This window comes from Propithecus coquereli, unplaced genomic scaffold (genome assembly GCF_000956105.1).
Source record: "Propithecus coquereli isolate 6110/MARCELLA unplaced genomic scaffold, Pcoq_1.0 Scaffold695, whole genome shotgun sequence".
NCBI classification, from domain to species: domain Eukaryota; kingdom Metazoa; phylum Chordata; class Mammalia; order Primates; family Indriidae; genus Propithecus; species Propithecus coquereli.
Window position 1 is genome coordinate 237,865 of NW_012153007.1, and position 10,744 is coordinate 248,608.

Here is a 10,744-nt window from a genome sequence, read left to right on the forward strand (position 1 = left end):
CACCTTGCTGTTGGGGATGTAAAATAGTGCAGACACTTTAGAACACAGTTTGGAAGCTTTTTAAACACGAAATTTGCAGCTATCATAAAACCCAGCAAATGTTCTCAGAGAAGCAAAAATGTATGTTTATACAAACACCTGTACATGGATGTTCATAACTGCTTTATTCCTTGAGTCAAAAAATAGGAAACAATCTAGATATCCTTCATTAGGTGAATGGAGAAATAAACTATGATTCATCCATACATTAGAATATTACTTAGCAAAAAAAAGGAACAAACTATTTTGTATGGGCCCCATGATGTTATTCAAGGTTTATAGTATTGTACTAAACACAACGGAAAATGTGTGAGAACCACAAAAGGTCACTTTTTACTGTGATACGCAATTTCCTGGAAAGAAGAGCTGTTCGCATGGAGATGGTTAATGTCACATGGTGTTTTCAGCGGATAATCACACTTGAGTTCACTGCAACAGTAATACAGTATGTACTATAATTAGTTTTACATGGTTATTATTTAATACTGCATCTTTACATTTGTTTACATTTCTTTCAACTGTAAGGAGCAAAGGGCACTATGTATGATTTGTGCTTGTATGCATAGTTTTGATAAAACTTTTTATAATAAATTTGTTTATATTTTATGGTAGTAAATGATAAAATAGACTCACATCTACATGTATTTTATGCATTCATGACATAACTTTGTCTTAACTTTTTGATATTCCTAGGTTATGTGGTTCATCTGAAAAATTTTCAAATTGTTTCAAATGTCCAAAAAAATGTTCCAATGTATTTATTTTGAAAAATCCACATATAAGTGGACCTGCACAATTTATACCCTCATTGTTCAAGGGTCAACTGTATTGTACAAGATATTATTCCTCATCTAAACTCTAGAACGGTAACATTCTCCAGGCTTTGCCCATGACTCTTTTGTCTTCTTACTTCATTTAACTTTCTTGTGTGATAACATTCACACTTAAAATTCCAGTTACCTACTACAAATTGATGACCATTGGGCCTATATCACTAAATGAGACTATGTCTCTAATGTTTTGAATATTGTATATATACAGTTTCTTCCATGTATGTACAATTGATAAACTCATTATCTCCAAAAGTACATTTTTCTTTCTTTTAAATTCTATTCCTTTTCAGATTCTTTATTTCATTTAATGGCATCACTATCCACTACTTTTTTTAATAGGTAGAAACTTGAGACTCATTGTTGAGTTTCCTCTTTTCCTTACTTCCCATAACCTAATATTCAGTAGTCCCATTAATCTCCCCTAACATATATTACTAGTAGTCATTGACTTCACTCTTGCCGTTTTGGTTCAGACACTCATCCTTTGACACTTGGACCCTTGTGATAGCCCGCTGCCTTTTCTCTGTGAGCTCACTTTCAATATCCCATTTAAAATACATGAACAGTTCTGCACCGACCAAAGAATAACATCCCATATTAGCAGAGCATGCTAGATCTTTGCTAATCTTTATTATACTGTCCTCATTACGAATTCTCATCTCAGTGACCTGGTGCTTATTTTGTGCTTCTGAGGTTTCTAAGACCCTTGGGTCAATGCTCCCTTTCACAGCAATGCTATCACTGATCCGCCTCCAGCATCCTGTTTCCTTGACTAACTCTGTTCACCTTCCAGGGTTCATCATAAGCAGTACAGTATATCTTTCCTTATACCCTCTCAATGAATTAAGTTTCCTTCTTGTATACATTCTGTATACTGCATTCACATTTTCACTTGCCCACCACAAATATTTTCATACTATTTAAAATGTTGACTTAGTTGTCTTACATTTCAATGAGATTGTGTGATTTCTTTTAGGGTAAGGGCTATATTTTATACACCTCTGTATTTAAAATCCCTAGCAGAGTGCCTGCCACAACTAGAAGTTCAATAATTATTGAACAAGTAAATGAATATACAAATAAATTAATTTTGTGATGAAAAATCTCCAATTTGTCTGACTTTAGCCTATTTGATTTTGAAGCACATTAAAAAAGATACTTTTTCACTCTTATCCTTGAACCAAAAGCCACCTCGTACTTTTCTTTTTCTCAGCAGAGGGAGTTTAATTCACAACATTGATATGTGACATCAGTTTTAAGCAGTATCTCTTTCCAGTGAACAGGACAGTAAATCATGTGAATGGCATCCTCAATCACCTTTCTCTCCTCTTCACCCTCACTGCCACCCCCAACCCGGAAAGCTATGAACTTAGAAAGTCTGGCTTTTTTTCCTTAAAGAGGACTGACCTGTAAGAATCACATACTTTTCTCAAGGTTGGAGGTGAGCACTTTATACATCAGACAATTTAACAGATTCTGTCTTCAGGTTTCTTCCAAGTGCCTACCTTCAACAAATGGTTCTAGAAATGATGTTCAAAAAAACTTCAATAGCACACTTTTGATTCATTTTCAGTCCTCTTACAAGTATGGATTTATTAACTTGGCGTATTAGTTCAGGTGCAATGTAGACATCAAGCTGGGATAGGGCAATAAAGATAGACCTTAATGGAGGCAAAGAATAAAGGGGTGGGGGGAAAAGGGGTGGGCAAGGAGAGCCCATGGACGGCAATGCGGGTCCCACACACAGAGAAGAAGGGTAGAGGGAGGTGGATTACATAGGCAGAATCAGACTTCTGTGTAGTTCTAAGAAAATTTCAGCCAGGCTGAGGGGGAATCCTCAAGACAAAAGCTCCTGTTAGGGGAGTACTTGTACTTCCACTATGCATAGGGACTGGCAAAAGGAAACATGACCTCAGTCCACAGGCGGTGATGGGCTCTCATAGGCTGCAGCTGGGGCTGTAGTCAACTACGCTCTTTGCAGTCGACTATCTGAGCAGTCGGTTTTCATGGTTGGCACACTTGGGGCTGAGAAGACTGTACAGAATAATGCCTTTCAGAATAATTAATCTTGACAATCGTTACATTTCTATCCTTCAGGAAAATAAAGATCTTCCAATCATTTAGAGATTTAAATCATCTTTGGTCATCAAACATTACGTAGGAGAGCATTATACTTAAAGAACACAGAATCATCATTTTCTCTGCAATACATACCATTACTTTTAACAAAGTATAATCCACATATATTTGCTTAAAATATCCTTAAGTACATTTTAGAGGATCTGAAATAATTTGTCATCATAATTCAAATGTTATTTGCTCATATGTACATTTATTAATAATTCCTTCAAATAAAAACTAACAATTACTCATTTTAATGATCATAATCCCTGATTTAATTAAGTCATTTATACATAATAAATATTGTCAATAGTTTGACATAACTAAATCCCACGAAATACTTATTAGAAGCAGTGTGCATTACTGGGAAGTGTTGTAGTAGTAAACAGATTAGATTTTTGAGTCTCAATTGGATAGAATCCTTGATGTTCCCCATAAGTAATTGAATATCTCTGAATCTATTTCCTTAACTATTAAATAGGAAAAAGTAATACAAACTATGTAAGGTTTTGAGGATCATTTAAGATAAAGTTTGTAAAGACTTTAATGCAGTGCTGAACATATAGTAGTTACTCAAAAATAAGTGTGAACTTGGGAGTCCAGGTAAGTTAATATTTATAGAAACTTAATATTTAATGTTAAAGTTAATATTTATCAAAAACAAAATTCAACATTTTAATTTAATAAACATCTCTAATCTATTTTCTTAACTGCCAAATGGGGATGATAATAGTTCATATTTTATAGGTTGCATGAAGATTGCCTATGGAAGTAAATGTAAAATAACTCATCTGCATATGTATGTGTGTATCTATCTCTTTATCTATTATCAATTGTCTAAGTTTATAGTATGTAACAAGCATCTAATAAATATTAGCTATTGTCATTGTCCTCATGATGATACTTCCTCTTCCTTTATCATCATCAACATCAGCAAGTTCCATGAGGGGTAACTTTGCGTCATGTTACAAAATACTTACTAGATAAAAAAGAATCAGCTAATATTTGTTATATGGAGGACACTGAGCTGAAAGGAAACTTAACTACTGGGAGGATTCATGAAGAATGAGTAATCATTTGAAAGAGGTGTATAAGAAAGTGAAACAGAAGGCAACTGCTTTCTGATTCTTTTTGATTTTTCTTCTCACTTTATTATACTTAATGAACAGCATATATAAAATCATATGACACAAGTTGAAAATAAAAAAGGAGCAAATGGAAGTTCAAAATAGACCAAAGTGTTGATATGCTGTACTCACTGCTAGTTTAGTGTATGAACAACTTTTCTTTATTTCACAAGGGGCAATAGCACACACTCAAATGTGTTCAATTGAAGCAGCACCAAAAGACTAATGAATTAAAAATTGTAGGTGGCTTAAGATAAAGTATTAAAAGTAATGAAATTCAAATGAATGCAATTTAAAAGCCCAAAATGTGCTTGAAAAGCACAGCTCCCTATGTACATGTTTGACACAATTACTGCTAATTTTTCTACATGGGAGAAATAGTTATCACTAGCATCGCAGTTCATAAGTAGGAAGATATGTAACATGCACTTATAGTCAAAATCTCTCCTTTCTTGATATCTTGACCTTCCTTTTGTGATGGTTATTGGATGAAATAGACTGGAAAATATTGGTATCCTGGCATGTGCCGGGTAAATAAATTTCAGAGCAAAGTGAAAGACTGTAAAATTTGCTTTTCACATCTATTTTGCATAATGAAAGTATTTGGTTCTTATGAAATTACAATGAAATGGAAATGATAATTAAAAGCTATCTTTTTGATTGTAAAAACACAGAATTTAGTATAAAGCATGTGAATAGTTTTTATGGAGTCAAAAATGTGTCTACTCTTGTAATTTTTCATGTGAAATCATTCTTTCAAGGACAATTATTATTTTTATTATTGTGGTAAAAATAAATAAATACATAAATAAAATTTCTTTGCTTTCATATTCATTGTTCCCATCATGTGTTCGTCTCATGTAAAGACTCCATTATAATTACACATCTTCCAACTAAGTACATCAGGTCCTAGAATAACGTCATTGTTTAGGTCAATGCTGTTTCATTACAATGTTAACAAGAAAAAAAAAAATGATTTCTGGCCAGGGCCACTGTCTGTGTGGGGTTTGCACATTCTTCCCACATCTGCACCAGTGTTGTCTGGGTACTTCAGTTTCCTCTCACATTCAAAAGATGTGCAAGTTAGGTTTCTGAGTGAGTGTGGATGTGCATGAGTATGCCCTGCAATGGAATGGTCCTTTCCAGGGGCGGTTCCTGCCTCGTACCCTGAACTGCTGGAACAGGCTCCAGCCACCCACAACCCTGAACTGGAATAATTGGGTAAATAATTACCTTATTTGTTTTTATTTATCTTTCTTAAATATATGTACTGCTCACATTTATTCCAGTGTTTAATATCAGAAGAGTTTTGGTCTTTATTTAGAAGTTCAGTGATTGCTATTGATATCTGTCCCCTGCATACCCCATGTTGAAATTTGATTCCCGTTGTTGGAGGTGGGACCTAATGGGAGGTGCTTGTGTGGCGGATCCCTCAAGAGTAGATTAATGCTCTCCCTCAGGGCTGACTGAGTTCCTGCCGGAGCTGGTTGTTTAGAGAAGCCTGGCACCTCCACCCTCTCTCTCTCATTTCATCTCTCACCATGTGATCTCAGCACAGGGAGGCTCCTCCTCACCAGTCAATGAAGGGAAGCAGCCTGAGGCCCTCGTCAGCTGCAGGTGCACAATCGGGAACCTTCCAGCCATCCAAAATCCTAAGCCAAATAGCCAAATAGCCAAATAAATCTCCAAATAAATTGTCCAGCCTCAGGTATGCCTTTATAGCAACAAAAATGGAGTGAGACACTGATGTTTTTGTGAACAGAAATATGCTGTGGGAACTTAAGCCTTGTTTGTGTCAATTAGCCTATGGTAAAATTGGTTTTATTATAAATTGTTCACTTAAAGTGGCAGTTTCCAAGAACCTATCAATGGCATTAAGGTTTTATTGTACATTTGCTTGATATTAAATAAAGATTTCACTCACTCTATAAAATTCATAATCAATATTTTAAAATACTTTTTGCTATATATATACATATTTATATATATCTCCTTAAATTAATTCTAATTCACTGTTATAATAACTTATTCATTGCACTTTTTAACAATAGGGTGGTGTTTCTGAAAGGGTGGTTATGATAAACATATATGAGAAAAAAAATGTTTAATCCACTTCAAAATTCAGCTCCCCCACTCTCACTCTGTACCTATTAACTCAGTTTGTGAAACTAAGACCAAATAATGTGAATTATAATATATACCCGCTGTAATTCTGTTTGGGAGCTACTGTCATAACTTCTAACTAATGTTGTCTAAAGAAAATGAAGTCATTTTTAACTCCTGGCTCCAGCTGATAATTGTTAACAATTGTTGTTTTTGAACTAATTTTCGCAGTTTAGTTAGAAATTGACAAAGTAAAGCTATTTTCTTCCTGAAGTATCCCTAGATTTACATTGCAAGATTCATTATATTTATTCTTAATACTTAAAATTTTTACTGTTTAAAGAGATTCTGGAAGATTCAAACAGGGTAACCTTGTAAATAAGATTATGGACAGAAGATTTTATGATTTTTACTTAGGTCTTTCATGACATTCTTCAGCTAGAATAAGCTTCTAAACCTTCTGTAAGACAAGAAGGAACAAGAAATAATGATAAATAATCAGATAAGACTAATGTCAGTAATTTCAGATATTGGAAGAGATGACAATGAAATCAAATGTAAAGCTGTTTCTTTAGCTAAAAGCTGTATCAGCTTGTATCAATTTGGTTCAGTGAGCTTACACTTGGTAAGTTTGAGTAATTATATGGAGTTTAGAAACTTCACCTATTGTGATACATTTAATGCTGTGGAAAAATAGTTTTGGTAAGGTTTGTTTATACATTAGCAACAGCATTAGAAATTTAAGAAATTAGTGTTTCTGTGGGAATGCAGTTTTAAATGCTTGGAGTCTATGAACATTGCCGCTGTGCTTGCGCAGGTGTGTCTAACGGCCTGACTGACTGACTCCAAGGCTCATCATGGCCAAAGAGTTTGAAGGATAATATCTGGGAAATCTAACTCCTAACATTCTGAAGTTTAGGAAAAAAAATTATTTTTGACAACTTTTGACACTGTGATTTAGAAAGAAAATATATCTTCTTTAAATTATTCTTAATGGAATACTCACCAGATTTTGAGGTGTATGAACAAAGAATGGGGTGTAGAAAGTTATTTGACTTTGTTTCCTGTGGTCACCATCCTCACCTTTATCTGGCCATTGTCTCTCTTCTCTCTGAGTTCCAGTTCCTTCACTGAGAATTTATTTATGGACTCATTTAGGATAAGTCTTCAAAATTATCTTAAGATTCACCAAAAAGTTTTTTAAAAATACTATTCATATACGTTCAGAACATTTCTTGTTATGCCTGTGCCTATTTTACATGCAGTTTTAGTTATTGGGGATGAAACAATATTTTTCTTGTATTTCTATGGGATATGTTCCCAGGTTAAAAAAGGCAGTAAGTTTTGTGCATTGGTTTTGAAAGCAGGAATCTTACAGAACTCTTATTTTAATAGCTTATCAGTTAAATTACTAATTCTTGAGAAAAATCAGATGATACATTTTATGCCTGCAAATGATTGTTTTATTTATCCTTTTTTAATATTTATTTTTTCTTTTGTCAATGTTATTGACTGGGCAAAAAAGGCTATGTCAAACCCAGCTGTGCATTAGAATCAGCAGGGATCTTTTAATAGTTACTGCTATTTGACACTCACATATGTTTTAATTTTCTATTCTTGCCATAATAAATCACAAAAAATTTAGTAACTTAAAAAAAATATTGGGCACAGCATGGATCAATCTATTACTCTGCTCCAGATCTCAAAAGACTGCAATTGAGGAGTGGACAGAGGTGCACTTGCTATGGGAAAATCTGGAGAAGTATCCATTTTCAAGCCCATTCAGGTCGGCAGAATTTAGTTTCTTGTGATTATAGAACTTAAACTTCAATTTTATTGAAAGTTACCAAATGTTCTTCTGATAGTAACAACAATCAGATCCAATTTCCTTCTTTCTTCAACTAGGTGAACAGAAAATGAAGATTTTAGTCTAGCTCCCCTTCCGCCACCCCTGGTTTCTTGTAAACAATACTTAGTCAGCACTTAGGCTAGCCAGGCACCATGTTTGGCACTAGAGATGGGTATTTCAAAGACAAAATAGCCATATTTAAGTCGCTTCACATAAACAGGCAGAATTTAAGGTTTATATCATCTTATTATTACTTTGAGGGGTAGACCTGCCTGTGAATATATCAGAAAGGAATATGCAAAAATCTATTTCCACTGCCACATCTTGCATAATTTGCCCACACTTCTTTTAGGTTGTAACTTTGCTTTTATCTAAACCTAAACAAATTTTGAGAGAGGGAGAGAAACTAAATTCTGTAAACTCCTCTAGCATATATGGATGAAATCTTTTGTAGATTAAATACTGCCTCGTACCAGATAAATACTTAATTAATATGGTTATTCTCAGTTTGATTTGTGGGAGGAGCTTTGATTCACTGCAAAACATGGGTTTGATAAATGTGAGGATTATTATTACTGAAATTATTACAAGGACATTTTTTTCCTCAATTCCAGATTTTGAATTGAAAGCACTTTTAGCGGCATACTTAAGTAAAGTTCTATCCTAGAATTATAGAATTATAATATGCACTTATTCAGCAGAATTTGTTTTACATTTATCTACACATTTGTTCCAGTTGCTTCCCCAACGCTAATATGCACAGGAATTATCTGGGGATCTGGTTAAAATGCAGATTCTGATTCAGTCTTCTGAGGTCACAGCTTTTCTGCATGACTAACAAGCTCCACAGTGATGCTGATGTTGTTCCTACAGTGACCATACATTGATGAGCAAAGCCCTAAAACAACCCATTAAACTGAGAGAGTAAATGAAAATTTTAGTCTCAGTCCTCATTATTCAGTTGATGACCTAAAGCAAATTACTTTACCTCAAGGAGGCTGAATCTTTTCATTCATAATGAAAAGATATTTGAGTTACTATTCCATGAATCTCATGTTTATATAAGATTTGTTTATCAATTAAGAAACTACTGATCACTGAAGTAAAATTAGATATTTCTCAAATTCACATGTAAGTGGCAACTCCTAGTTGCTGACCCCAAGTTTTCTGATGGCAATTTGAAGCTTTTTCACTTTACCACACCAACAACAGGACTTGAACCCATTTATAGAGAGCATGTGGCTGAAAATAAGAGATATCATGCAGAGCTATTTTACAAAATATCTTGAGAAATTTTAGTAAATTGGACTGTCATTACTTTAATGGATTTTATATTTTTCATACTGTATCAATAGTTTTCTATTTTATTCATTTCTGCTATTCATTATCTTATTTCCTAGCCCTTTCTCCTACTTTTAAACAACCCTTGACCAAGCGATAGCAGCACCTTTAAGCGAAGTGATTCTTCACAGCAGTCTTACATCAATGCCAGCTGTGATTTCATTTATATTGAATCACTGTAATTCCTGAAACAATTTATGAAGTTGTTCTGCAACTCTGATTTAAACTTATATTTTCATGAAATAAAGGCACACGAGACTATATTCATCTGTATTGTTCTACTTTTTCATTTTTGTAACTAAAGTTGGGTTTGTGGATGGAAACTTATTGGCATGCCTTCATTAACTAGTAGGGACATCCTTCTACAGCAAGTATGTGTATAAATATGAATATGCTTACTTGCAAGTCTAATGGGTATCTCACTGGCAGTGTTGTACTTATTGCCTCTCTTAGCCTGCACAATAGTGTTTAGGCATAGACAACAGATGCACATGGGCATAGGACCAAACCTACCTCAAAACACAAGTGACCACAATGTTTCTACATATTTAGGCCACCTAGTAGCTTTTTATTGACTGCAGATGGTTACTGAGTACATAATAAAAAACTTCCATTGACTAATCACATTCTTAACTAATCCTAAAGTGTTTTGGGTTATTTCCTGATGACTGGGAGCCCCAATTTGTATTCAAGCATAGCAGGGCAAGTTTCAGCCTCCAGAACAACCTGATAGCTAAGATGTGTGTGCTTTTGAAGCCAGTGTATATCTCAGGCCTCATTTCTAGCCTCAGGATGATTTTGATATTTTAAGAACCTAAAGAAATGAGCCAGTTTCAACCATCTCATCTTTCCCTGAGGTCTTCCAGGTTTTGTAAATAGGTGTTTATGGGGCCCAATTGAAAGCACTGAAGGAGATCCAGGATCAAAATATATGTGTAAATTATTTAATCTTTGGGCCTTTATTGTAATAGTCTTTGCTGAGAAGGTGCTTCATAAAATGCAGCAAATGTCTTAAGGTGTCAACTATATCCATTACATGAGCCACTTGATGTGGGGAACATGAATTTATACTGAAGGAGCTCAGGAAATTTTACCCCAAAATATGATTCCTTGGTATAAAAAGTATTTCGAATTAAAGGCCCTTAAAGATCAACAGACTTTGGAAGGGGCTTTCCCTCCATCTGCATAAACCAGACAGACCCAACAAAAAGAATAATTGACTTCCCTTCCCCTCCCGGTTATCTAATATATTGCAGGGAAGAAGATCAAGAATGCAGCCAGATCTGGCTCAAATCATTTTAAACACAATACCTGTTTCTCAGGTTAATTTA